This window comes from Nicotiana tomentosiformis, chromosome 7 (genome assembly GCF_000390325.3).
Source record: "Nicotiana tomentosiformis chromosome 7, ASM39032v3, whole genome shotgun sequence".
Taxonomy (NCBI): domain Eukaryota; kingdom Viridiplantae; phylum Streptophyta; class Magnoliopsida; order Solanales; family Solanaceae; genus Nicotiana; species Nicotiana tomentosiformis.
In genome coordinates this window covers 33,672,183-33,684,014 of record NC_090818.1, presented here as the reverse complement: position 1 = coordinate 33,684,014, position 11,832 = coordinate 33,672,183, and the positions used below count along the sequence as shown (strand labels likewise).

At 35.9% G+C, this 11,832-nt stretch overlaps 2 long non-coding RNA genes across 3 annotated transcripts; one reads left to right on the top strand and one right to left on the bottom strand.

The window, feature by feature from the left end:
* Positions 1-268: 268 nt before the first annotated feature.
* On the bottom strand, positions 269-3,891 carry LOC104104641 (uncharacterized). Of its 2 annotated transcripts, none has more exons than XR_001970880.3 (2): positions 3,042-3,891; positions 269-1,323 (listed from the first exon to the last, which is right to left on the bottom strand). It is a non-coding gene; the product is annotated as an uncharacterized lncRNA (long non-coding RNA). The 2 variants fall into 2 exon arrangements; XR_688168.4 differs by having other exon boundaries at positions 269-543.
* A 3,252-nt stretch (positions 3,892-7,143) lies between these two features.
* Positions 7,144-9,373, top strand: LOC108946566 (uncharacterized). The gene is made up of 2 exons (XR_001970875.3): positions 7,144-7,928; positions 8,790-9,373. It is a non-coding gene; the product is annotated as an uncharacterized lncRNA (long non-coding RNA).
* Positions 9,374-11,832: the final 2,459 nt, after the last annotated feature.

Below are 11,832 nucleotides of genomic sequence, written 5' to 3'. Positions count from 1 at the left end.
AAATTAACAAATCCACACAATAAGAATGCAAGAAAGTAAAGTTTCCAAATAGTTCGGTAGCCTCTTGAATATAAGTACAGACGTCTCTCTACCGATTTACAGACTCTATTAAACTTACTCATAACTCGTAAGACCTAGACAACCTAGTGCTCTGATACCAACTTTTCACGACCTAAACTATCACCGCAGTCGCGACGACACCTAACATTGCTTTCTAGGAAAGATAACAATTTCACAATAATAATAAAACTCAAATAACATAACTTAATAATCTCAACAACAAAATAATCATACATATCTGAAAAAAGCAACAATATCGCAACTACAACCATCCCGATGATATGGTTTCAATGAGTACATGAGCACTACAGAATCTCAAAATACATGACCAAATCCTCAATACAAGTTGTTTGAATAATAGAATAGTGATAAGAGAAATAAAGAAAGAGAACTTCAAGGTCTTCAAACGACATAGCATTTACCTAGTAGTCTCCATAAGCTGGTACCGGTGCGAAATCTAGCAATCACCACACCCGAAAGTACCTAGATTTGCATATAAAATACAAAATGTAGTATGAGTACAACCGACCCCATGTACTCAATAAGTAACAAACCTAACCTCGAGGTAAAAGCAGTGACGAGCTTGGAAGAAAATTAGTATCCAACACCAATAATCAATAACTCATAATATAATGAAGACAGTACAAGTAAATAACTCAAAAGATATCATGTTCAGCTCGTTCATAATTACGGAAAATTAGACATGCTTTCCAAGTATAACAGTCAACCCCAATCTTTCACCGAAATTTCTAAAATGTAAGTTTATCAAGGAAATTGTGATTTTCCAAACTTTCAACAACAGATAAGTTATTTCATTTACCAACTAGCATAAGGAAAATACATCTCTATTCCTACATGTCAAATATACATATCAAATCAATAACATCACAATGAAATCATCAAGTATACTCACTCTCAGCACACTCATGGTGCCTGGCACAAGTGCCATTCACTATCACACACACATCCACACTCAGCACTGTACGGGTTCCTTCCACAATACCCTCACCAAAGTACATATATAACATTGTGCTTGCGCTCACTATAACATCAGACACCAGAGGAGCGGATCCCTGCCCAAGCACTAATCATCAATCAATATAACTGTTGCGGCGTGCAACCCGATCCAAATATCAATCTGTTATGGTATGAAACCCTATCCAATATAAAATCACAATACGGCTTTAGGGCCCACATCAGTCATCAACCGTTCAAGTCTCAATGGCTCACATCTTATAGAACTCAGCCCAAACAGTACCACATCTGAAGGCATCAACAACATGTGATATGACATACAAATAGCGTACAGAGACTAAGAGATAACATACGGATTAAGAATTATGACTAAGAATAGGTCTACAATAAAGGCAAACAACTCAAAAAAGCAAGAATAGCTTTATTATGTCTCAAACAATTAAGCACATAGCTTAGACATGATTTCTACCATAAACCATAGCTCAAAATATCATTTAATTAGAGAAAACACGGATATAATGAGGCATGAAACCAAACTAGTCTCATAGTAGCCTAACCACACAAACCAATCCCAACATATAACACTAACTTACTCAAGGCCTCAAATCACACAAAACAACATCGAAACCATTAATCGCACCCCAATTCAAGCATAAGGAAACTAATGAACTTCCAACTTCAAAAACGCATGTTGAACCACATCAAATCAACTCGGATTTACTTCAAATTTTGCAGACAAGTCCCAAATAACAAAACGGGCTTATTCTAACTCTCGGAACCACAATCTAAACCCGATATCACCAAAGTCAACTCCCGGTCATACCTATGAACTTTCTAAACCGTCAACTTTCCAACTTTTGCCAAATAGGTCCAAACCAACCTACATGGCTCCAAATCCATATTCGGACATACGCCTAAATCCATAATCACCATACGAACCTATTAAAACAGTCTAAATACCATTCTGAGGTCTTCTATACAAAAGTCAAACTCTAGTCAACTCTTACAATTTAAGCACCTAACCTTGAGATTAAGTGTCTCAATTCAATTCAAAACTTCCCTGAAGCCCAACCAACCAACCATGCGAGTCATGAAACCTCAATTGCATATATATAAAACATCAAATAGGGGAAACTCGACTAAAATACTCAAAACGATCGGCCAAGTCATTACAAGAATACATAAAATCCCACTCATGCCAAGTAAATGAATCAAAACAATATTACAATAGCATGTCTCATATAACATCCTCTGAACATGATTCTGTTCACATAATTATAACGTTTGCAAAATCAATGAATCTAAATTATGAAACCATGAACCAAACAAGACTTATACAAGGTTACGACAGTTATATAAATGTGGTGATCAATACATTAATCAAGACATGGTAATCTAATCCAATTCATGTTCAAAGCCCATAGAGCATACCAACAGTTAATCCTATAATCATAATCCTTTAGGTTATGGAATAGGTTTCATGCTTTACTCATGGAGAGTCATGCTCACAGTAGACAAGTAAGCCTCCCAAAAAAAGATTTAGAATGTCCAATTCCCTATCAATACATTTAAACTAAAGCAAATGATGATCATATAACATGATTTATATTCACACGAAGGTGTCACAGTTTTATGATGACAAGAGGTAACATTTTGAACATATGCTTTCGTGTGAGAAGATAGAAGAATAATTACTGAATTTACAAACAAAATTCAGTCATGGTCGAGAAATAAGTATTCATATCAGCAGAGTTTAGCGAGTACATCAACCTGAAAACTTAAGACATGATTTTCTAATATGCTAAAGAACCAAACTTCACAACAAATATTTACAGATAGATTTCGACTTAAATCATAACTATCCATATGAATTTTCATGAACCTCTAGATGAAACATTCAAACAAATACTATATATGCCAAACGTGGAAGTTATTAACACATATTCAATATAACATGCTTACAACTTTAAATAAACTGGAGCGAACAGAAGTAAACGAATACTAACCTTCTCTGAGGCAGCAAACCAAGGCGTTGAGTCGAGTCGTCAAAGGGTTATCTCCAGAATCAAACTCAAAGAGAAAACTCAGCAAGAACAGAAGAAAAGAAAAAGGAAAGCAATGCGACTCAAAGTCGAAAATGTTTTTAACAGTTGACTCTATGTATTCAATAACATATTAACCCGTGGTTGTTGAAGGCATTAAAGCCTGGTATTTATATCCAAAGTTTTAGGGTTGCTTTTGAATTTGAAATTCAGAATATTCGAAGTTTGAATACTGATGAAGAAGGTAAAAGAGGAAAAGATTCACCTTCGATGTTTGGTGATGAGAAGGAAGCCATTGCGGTCTCAAAACCCCTAGTTTTGCCCATGGTTATGAAAATACACCACTGGGTTGAAGCTTTAACCAACGGATCATGCAGGACAAGCATAAAATCATAGATTCCTCTGAATCTCGTGTCTCCAGTTTGATTCAGAGATGCATGCGAAACTTTAAGGGAGATTTAGTGAGAGAATTTAGGTGACGATGTGTTTTTGGATCTTTTAAGGGTGTGATGATGATTGATTTTTGAATTTTCATTTTTAGGGTTACTGTTTCAGAGACGGGTCAGGGGGCGGAGATGAGAGGACGGGGAAAAGTATCAGCGAGATTCTCGTCCTTTATTTAATTTGGGGGAAGTGACAGATGAAGAGGTGGAACGACAGTCGCGTTGTGATGCGTTTCAAATTGGTAACAGTGGTGATAGAAATGACAGAAAAGGGAAAGAGAGACGGATGCTGTGGGCTGAAAATGAATTAGGATTTGAGTTTTAGATATGTTTAAAGAGGTTGAACGAATTTGGACTGTCGGATAGGTTTGATCGACAACTCAAGAATATTCAGACAAAATAAGAGAAAAAATGATTATGGGTAAATAGGAGTTGTTCGATCATTTTGATCCAACGGTCGGGATTAATGTTTGACGAAATTAATTAAAAAAAGAAAAAAACGACTAATCCAGGTCGTTCATAAATTGGATCAACGACCACTGATGAATGTGTTTGTTTTGTGAGTATGTTTGAGAGGCTGACATGGTGCGTAGTGATTGGTGTAAACGAAAATGCATGTATTGCCAAGTAGATGGTAGAGCTGGTTGGACTTGAGCCCAGACGGGTCAAAACGTCTTCGGCTAATTCTTTGGGCCCTATGGAGTTGGTTTTGGTGAAAGAATAACAATTGCACACATAGCCACCTTCATTGAAAATTAGTAATTGAAAGCATAGCCTATTGAAATTTTTAACTCCTTTTTTCATAATTAAATTAATTCAGCTTATTTAATCCCAATAATATATACTAAAATATTATTAGTGAATTGCTATATACGTATTTATAAGCTAATTTTATATTTTCAAAAATAGTTACTGTCTTATGGCTACATTAAAATTAAATAAAGGGTCGATTGGTTAATTAACTTAAAAATAGTGGTGACATAACCGTAATTCTTGAGGTTAAATTACTACAATAGTTATAGGTTATTATTACTGTTAATAACTATTTTTACTATTTATGTTTTAGAAAAATATGTAATTTGAATATTAATTTATAAAATTATACTTTATTATGTCATTGTTGATCAAGAAGCGTGATAAATCAATTAAAAAGGGAGGGAAACAATTGATCGTCAACAATGTCATTCTCTGATTGATTGGTTTGAGCAAGGTGAGGTTAAACGTTTGGGCACATATTTGGTTTGTGATGATTTGGAGAAGGTGAAATTGAGCCAGGAACGGCTTCGTACAAGACAGTCCAGACATAAGAGTTATGTTGATAGGAATGCTCATGATGTGGCTTTTATGGAGGGTGATAAGGTTCTTCTTCTAGCTTCACCTATGAAGGACAGGATGAAATTTGGGAAGAAGAGAAAGTTGAGCCCTCGGTATATTGGTCCTTTCGAGATGATGGAGAGAGCTTGTGAGGTGGCTAACAAATTTTCTTTCACACCCAGCTTATCCAGAGTTCATCCGGTGTTTTATGTTTTCATGCTTTGAATGTACTATGTTGATCTGACAAATGTGTTGGATTTCAGCTTGGTGAAGTTGGACAATGATTTGACTTATGTTGAGGAGCCGATGAACAATTTGGATAGGTAGGCAGGCTCGAAAGCTGAGGTCGAAGAATATTGCCTCGGTAAAGGTTCAGTGGAGAGGTTAACTTGTAATGACTATTTTGAATATTTTAGCCTCGTTTATCCTATTTGATGCTTTGTATATGTGTATTTATGGTTACGTGACTTAGAGGGGTTGATTGGTGTGGTTTAGCGAGAGTTTTGGATTAATTTGGGACACTTAGTCTCTTGATTGAAGGCTTAAGTTGTAAGAGTTGATCGGAGTTTGACTTATAGGTAGACGACCCCCGAAATGGAGTTTTGATAAAGCCAATAGCTTCGTATGGTGATTTTGGACTTATGCGTATGTACGGATTTGAATTTGGAGGTCTGTATGTTGGTTTGGTACTTTTTGGCGGAAGTTGGGATGTTGAAGGCTTGGAAGGTTGATAGTTTGACCGAGAGTTGACTTTGTTGATATTGGGTTCGGATTGTGGTTCCAGGAGTTTGTCTAGGCTTGTAGTATCATTTGGGACTTGCATGCAAAATTTGAGGTCTTTCCAAGTTGATTTGAGGTGGTTCGGCATGAGTTTTGTAAGTTGGAAGTTTATTAGTTTACTTAGACTTGAATTAAGGTGTGATTCATCGCTTTGATGTTGTTTGGTATGATGTGAGGCCTCGAGTTGGTTCGTGTTGTATTTTAGGACTTGTTGGTTTGCTCGGACGGGGTCCTGGGGGCCTCGGGTATGTTTTGGATTGTTTTCAAATCATCCTTGGACTTGATTAAATTGCTGAAGGTGTCTGGTTTCTAGTATTTTCGCACCTACGAAGGAAAGGTCGTAGGTGCGTGACTGCAGAATCGGCCATGGTGGTCGCAAATACGATGCTGGATGGAGTCTGGATGGGTGCGCAGATGCGAGGTTATTTCCACATTCGCGAGACCGCATGTGTGGACAAGAGGGCACATAAGCGGACATTGGTTGGAGTTGGGTGTTTCGCATCTGCAAGGGGGTTTTCGCAGAAGCGGCTTGGGTTTTGCAGAAGCGAATAGTCGGCAGATTAGTAAATTTCGCATCTGCGATGGAATTTTCACATATGCGATACCACATGTGTGATGGCATGGACCACAGATGCGTTATCCGTGGGCAGAAATATCTTTAACGAGGGGTGTGGTTTCATTTATCACATTTTGGGTTAGAGAGATCGGTTTTGGGCCATTTTGGAGGGAATTTTAATGATTTTGATTGGGGTAATTGTTTTAAACTCGGATTTTTTATTATTTCATAATTTCAATCTCGATTTTAGCATTTGATTGATGAATTTTGTTGTAAAAATTTGGAGTTTTAGTAAAAACTTTTCTAGAATATAAATTGATGATTTGAAGGCCGATTTGAGGTTGGAATTGGATAATATTGGTATCGTTGGACACATATCGGAATTGATGTTTGGAATTTGTGAGTTTTATCGGGTTTCAGGGTGCGGGCCCGGGGTTGACTATTTGATTTACTTAATAATAGAAGCTTTATTATTCAGAATCATTTCCTATTGCTTTTATTTATGATATTAAGTTATTTTACATTATTTTGAATGCCAATAAATCTGTTTGTTAAAAAGTGAAATTGTTTGTCTGAAGCAACTTATGAACTCATCTGCGGATCATTTTTTTTGTGTTTTCATTTGTTTGTTTAAAATAAGTATAGTTAAAAATACATAGGTAGTGTAAAGAAAAGTAATATAGAGTAAGGACCCGTATCTACAAAATATCAGAGGTCAATATAATAATTTTATTTTATTCATATTAAATCATTTGAAATAATATCTTCTTATGATACTTCTATGATAAAAAATCAAAATAAAACAAAACTAATGTTGTGAAAGAGTCAAACCAAGTATTTGTAGGAAAATATTATAAACAGTTCACACAAAAGTATTCCATGATACATGAAATTGGAAAACCTAATCTATATTTCTATATAAAGCAGGGGCATAGACAAGTGAGGTGGTACTTCTCTTTGAATAGAATGACTATTTATCTTTTTCCTCATTTTTTTGCGCTTTTAAAATTTTTTAAATCATCTCTTCGATTTTAAAAAGAACACTCATCCGTCGCTTATATATTCAGTTTTTCTTATCGGTTGTCCCGAATGGACGGCTTACGTTTTCAGTTAGATAACTCAAAAGACACTTCCGTTGGCATTCTTAAATACACCCCCTTTTTTCCTTAGCTAACTCTATCTCTTGCTTCTTCTTGAACAATCTTCTCTTTTTTGTTTTATTGGTTTTTTTAGTTTCCTGTATGGCAAGAGGGGTTGCTCTGATGGTAAGCAACTTTCACTTTCAACCAAAAGGTTGTGAGTTTGAGTCACCCCAAGAGCAAGGTGGGGAGTTCTTGGAGGAAAGGATGCCGAAAGTCATTTGGAAACAGCCTCTCTACCTTATGGTAGAGGTAAGGTCTGCGTACACACTATCCTCCCCAGACCTCACTAGTGGGATTGTACTGGGTTACTGGGTTGTTGTTGTTGTTGTTGTTTAGTTTCCCTGTATACAATAGAAAGCCCTCCAGGCAGAGTTAACGAGTTAACGATTTCTTTGTTTTCCCGCTTAGAATTATCTTGAATCTCTCTCAGCATAATTGAAAACCCCCAATGCATCGAACAAGTCCGAGAAGAAAGGTTCGAAAGCGTTGAAGAAGCAAAATTGTGATTAATATGTTGGCCTTCACTAAACTTCTTATAGTACTAAACCTTGCAATGCCAATACATGCCATTCAGTTAGCAATACAGTGAAGACTGTCGAGGAGAAGTGAATTGCTGGTAAGAATTCTCTAGCGAAGAAGCACCTTGTTATGAACATTTCATCATATTTTGGTAGTGCTTAATTTTAACTGTCTATTCATTAATTATTTTCCATCCATAAATCAGCCGAAAACTGAGACTAGAAGAATTTTAAGGGGACAATTAAGTGTGTTCGGGTATTCTGTTTGTTCCTTTTTTCTCATTCTTCCCCTAATCAATTTTTTTTTTTGTTCAATTCATATTAAATTTGAAGATTTATAAGTCACAATGAAACGACGAGACTTTTGCTTTTTAGTTTCCCAGATTTTAGAGGTAAAGCCTTCTTGTATAGAGAGAATATCTCAAACAAATTATCTCACCACCATATGGATTTGATACTTTCAGAAGCAATGAGATGTATTCTCTACGACTCCTTTGTCATCAAAGGCAACATGTGAGTGGAAGAAGAACTCAAGATACTTCTGTTTCTTAAATTTACTTTGCATATATTTTCTTAGGGTTATTTCTGTTAAATTATGCATCTCATGTGTTTGAGTTGGGTATGACTATAAGCACTCAAAGGATCAGGTGGGGCTATCAATGTCTACATTGTGGTGCATATAGTAAATTAGGCCTTATTGAGAAATTCTAATTTCAGCAGTGAGTAGTTTATATATATTTTTTAAAACATTTGCTAAAATATTTCTAAATATAGACTGAACTTTTTAACAAAGGATTATATAGGGATATACCTTAAATGCAACTTTGAGTTACTAAAACATGCATGGTATTCTATGGTGTTTCTTGTACCCTTCTTTTTCTTTTTTATTTCTACGAAACCAAGATCCCCTACTACAAATTGGAGATATATACCCCTTTCTTATTTTGCACCAAATCCAGATTACCAATATGATCTCTGTGTACGGTCAAAACCGATTAAGTCAGTCGTACGGACTGGTCGAGGTGATAATACTTCGATCAAAGGGTATCTGCATGACGACGGGTCGAGGTCCGGAGTAAGGGCGTCGAGCTTCGAGCTCCAAGACCAATCAACGACAAGCTCGGTATCATTATCGAGCTCATATCCAAATCGAACTACGAGGCAAAGCGGAGATTATCGAAGATGCATAGACCGACCAAAACTCACCCCGAATATCGAGACTCCGAGTCAGAGTCGAGATCGAACCAAGGCCGAGGGCTCGATCCAATACCGAGCTCGAGCCGGTATTGAGCTCACAGACAAGAGCCGTTGCAACCGCACTAGGGGAGAGAATTTTGGCAGGAATCGAGAAAAAAATAATTTATCATGGGTTCTCCACTATATATTTTTTATATAGATAAAGTAGGATCCCTCTACTATAAATGGGGGAATTCTTGTAAGCATAGAGATACATGGTAAAAAAAAAGACAACTTCTGAGAGATCAACACTTTTGGGCTCATTTACTTTGCCTTGTTCATCAACATTTCCTTTTTCTCTGCCTTATGTTTCATTCCATCTGTCAAAAAATATATATATTTCTATTTCACTCTGCGATTTGTACCAAGTTATATCACGTATCCTTAGAATCATATACAAATTTAACTCTATCCAATTTTTCGGGTATACAATCTCCAAATATACATGGAAGATCAAACCATTTGGCTACCACTGCAATTACCTTTTATTTTCATGTTTTCAAAAACTCACAAGGAAAGAAGACGGCATCACTCTTATCTAGAAAATGGGAATCAGAATTTGTTCTTCTCTATAATCACAGCGATCATATCAGGCATTGCTGATGATATTAGAAGCATGGCAATGACTAGGCAAGGCGAGCACTAGAAATGATTCAGGGAAAAGATATCATTTATCAGCACTATGGTTAATACCTCACATTAGCCATAAAAGATGCTTGAGAGAAAAGGCATATCCAGTTTTTTTGAGGCATTTATAATAATCGGTGAGAATGACTTCTATAAATAAACAAGAGAAACGTTTATTTTTAGTCGCTCCTAAAATAATAGCCGATAAAAAGGTATATTTTTTATATATATGTCTATTTTTCCCCGTAAACAATTCGAGAAATTAACATGAGGGACAATGCAACATCGTTTTTCTTTGTTTTATTGGGAGTTCAACAGTTTCCTGGCGTCAGTTGTTCATAAGACATTAAATTGTTGGTTGACAACCTTAACAAGGGAATTCTCATGTACGTGCAAAATGGTGCAAGTATAAAGGAAGGAGAAGTGACAACAAATTGAGCGAGTCAAATTAAAAGACCAATCTGAGGAACCTTTAGTGTGAGACCAAATCACATAATAATATGATTATAATATGACCAAATCACTTTATAATCAGCAGTAGTAGTGTAGGAGGTGTGGTATGGGTTGTAAAACAAGAAAAGTGAATGACCTATACCATATACACTCTTATTTCTAGAATTCTAATCTTGCTCATTTAATTGAATTGTTGCTGACTTGTAGATTTGTACTGGTTTGGTATATTGCATGCAGTAACACCCTCAAAACATGAATTTCTGACATTTGCTTTATTGACTTCTCTTCCTTTTCCAATACTATAGAATCATCTACTTCTGGTTTATTTTCATGATGGATTCAATAACTGATAATTCACGTATCTATTGAGAAAATCTGTTGCATAGGCATGTAAATGCTTGTATGGTTTGAAATTTATTTTTAATATTTTCAGGTATTAGAAAGAGATTAGTTCATAAATTCACCGAGGCCTTCGATGACCGCGCGAAGTGCGTGCAAATTTACTAGTTAATAATTAAACATAAGCTAGATTAATATTCCCGAATCTTTATTTTGAAATTACAAACCATCCCTATAAGAGTTTTTAGTTTCGACAGACCATTAGTTAAAATAATAACGGTCCGTGGTTAAGCTCTGTTGTTGTTGTTATTGTTCTTATTAATATTATTGATTTAAGGTACTAAATTATTACGTAAATGTAAAGATATAATTTCTATTTGAGCTAAATGTCATTTGTTTTACCAACTTCAGCAAAACATAGAATGTATTTTATTTATTATGTCTATCTGCTTTTCCTTTTTCACTACAACCGCATAAATCCTTTTAGGAGGTACTCTAATTAAAATATCAGTTAGACATTTTTGACTCCACAAAAATACTTAAAGATAAGCAAGCACTATGAAAGTATTCATTAATATTATAATTAAGTTGAAGAAGGTAAATACTTCGTGCATCTCAAACTGAGGATTGATTTTCAGATTGAAACAATAAATAAATAAAAAAGTTGAGTCAGAAAAAAGAACCTGATGTTTGTTTACACACCAAGTTTGTCTGGTCTCTCTAAATGATTGTGTGACAAAGCAGATTTCTCGGCAAAACAGTGTGGAAGAAGTAATGAGGGGATTTCTTTTATCGGTTAATTCCTTGCTTTTCATGTACCATTCTTGCTATTGTTCCTTATTTAAATTCTTTGTACTTAAGCATTTCAAATAGTGATGTTAGGCATATTTCGACATGTGTTGATGTTACTTTACCCATGTTTTAATCGCTTTTTGATGCTATTTGATCCTTAAAATGCCAAACATAATTTAATTATTGATTTTATGACTAATTGAGTTGTGTGTGATGAATTAGGGTGTTTGGAGTGCAAAAATATGAAGAAAAGGTGCTCTAGCTAGAGGAAGAGGGGTTGGATGCGTCGCATCCAATCTAGAAAAAATCAGATTTCGTGCACCCTTAGCAGTGAAGTCGGCCCATAGCATCCGCCTTAGCATCCGCACCTGGGCAAAGCTGAGAAGTGGAGGACGAGGTGGATGCGAAGCATCGACCCTAGCATGCGAAGCTGAGAAGTGGAGGACGAGGTGGATGCGACGCATCCACCCTAGCATCAATCCCTGAAGCTGATTTGGATTAGAAATAGGAGAGCTTTGGCCCACGACTTTTGTACGCAATATATAAGCCAAAAAC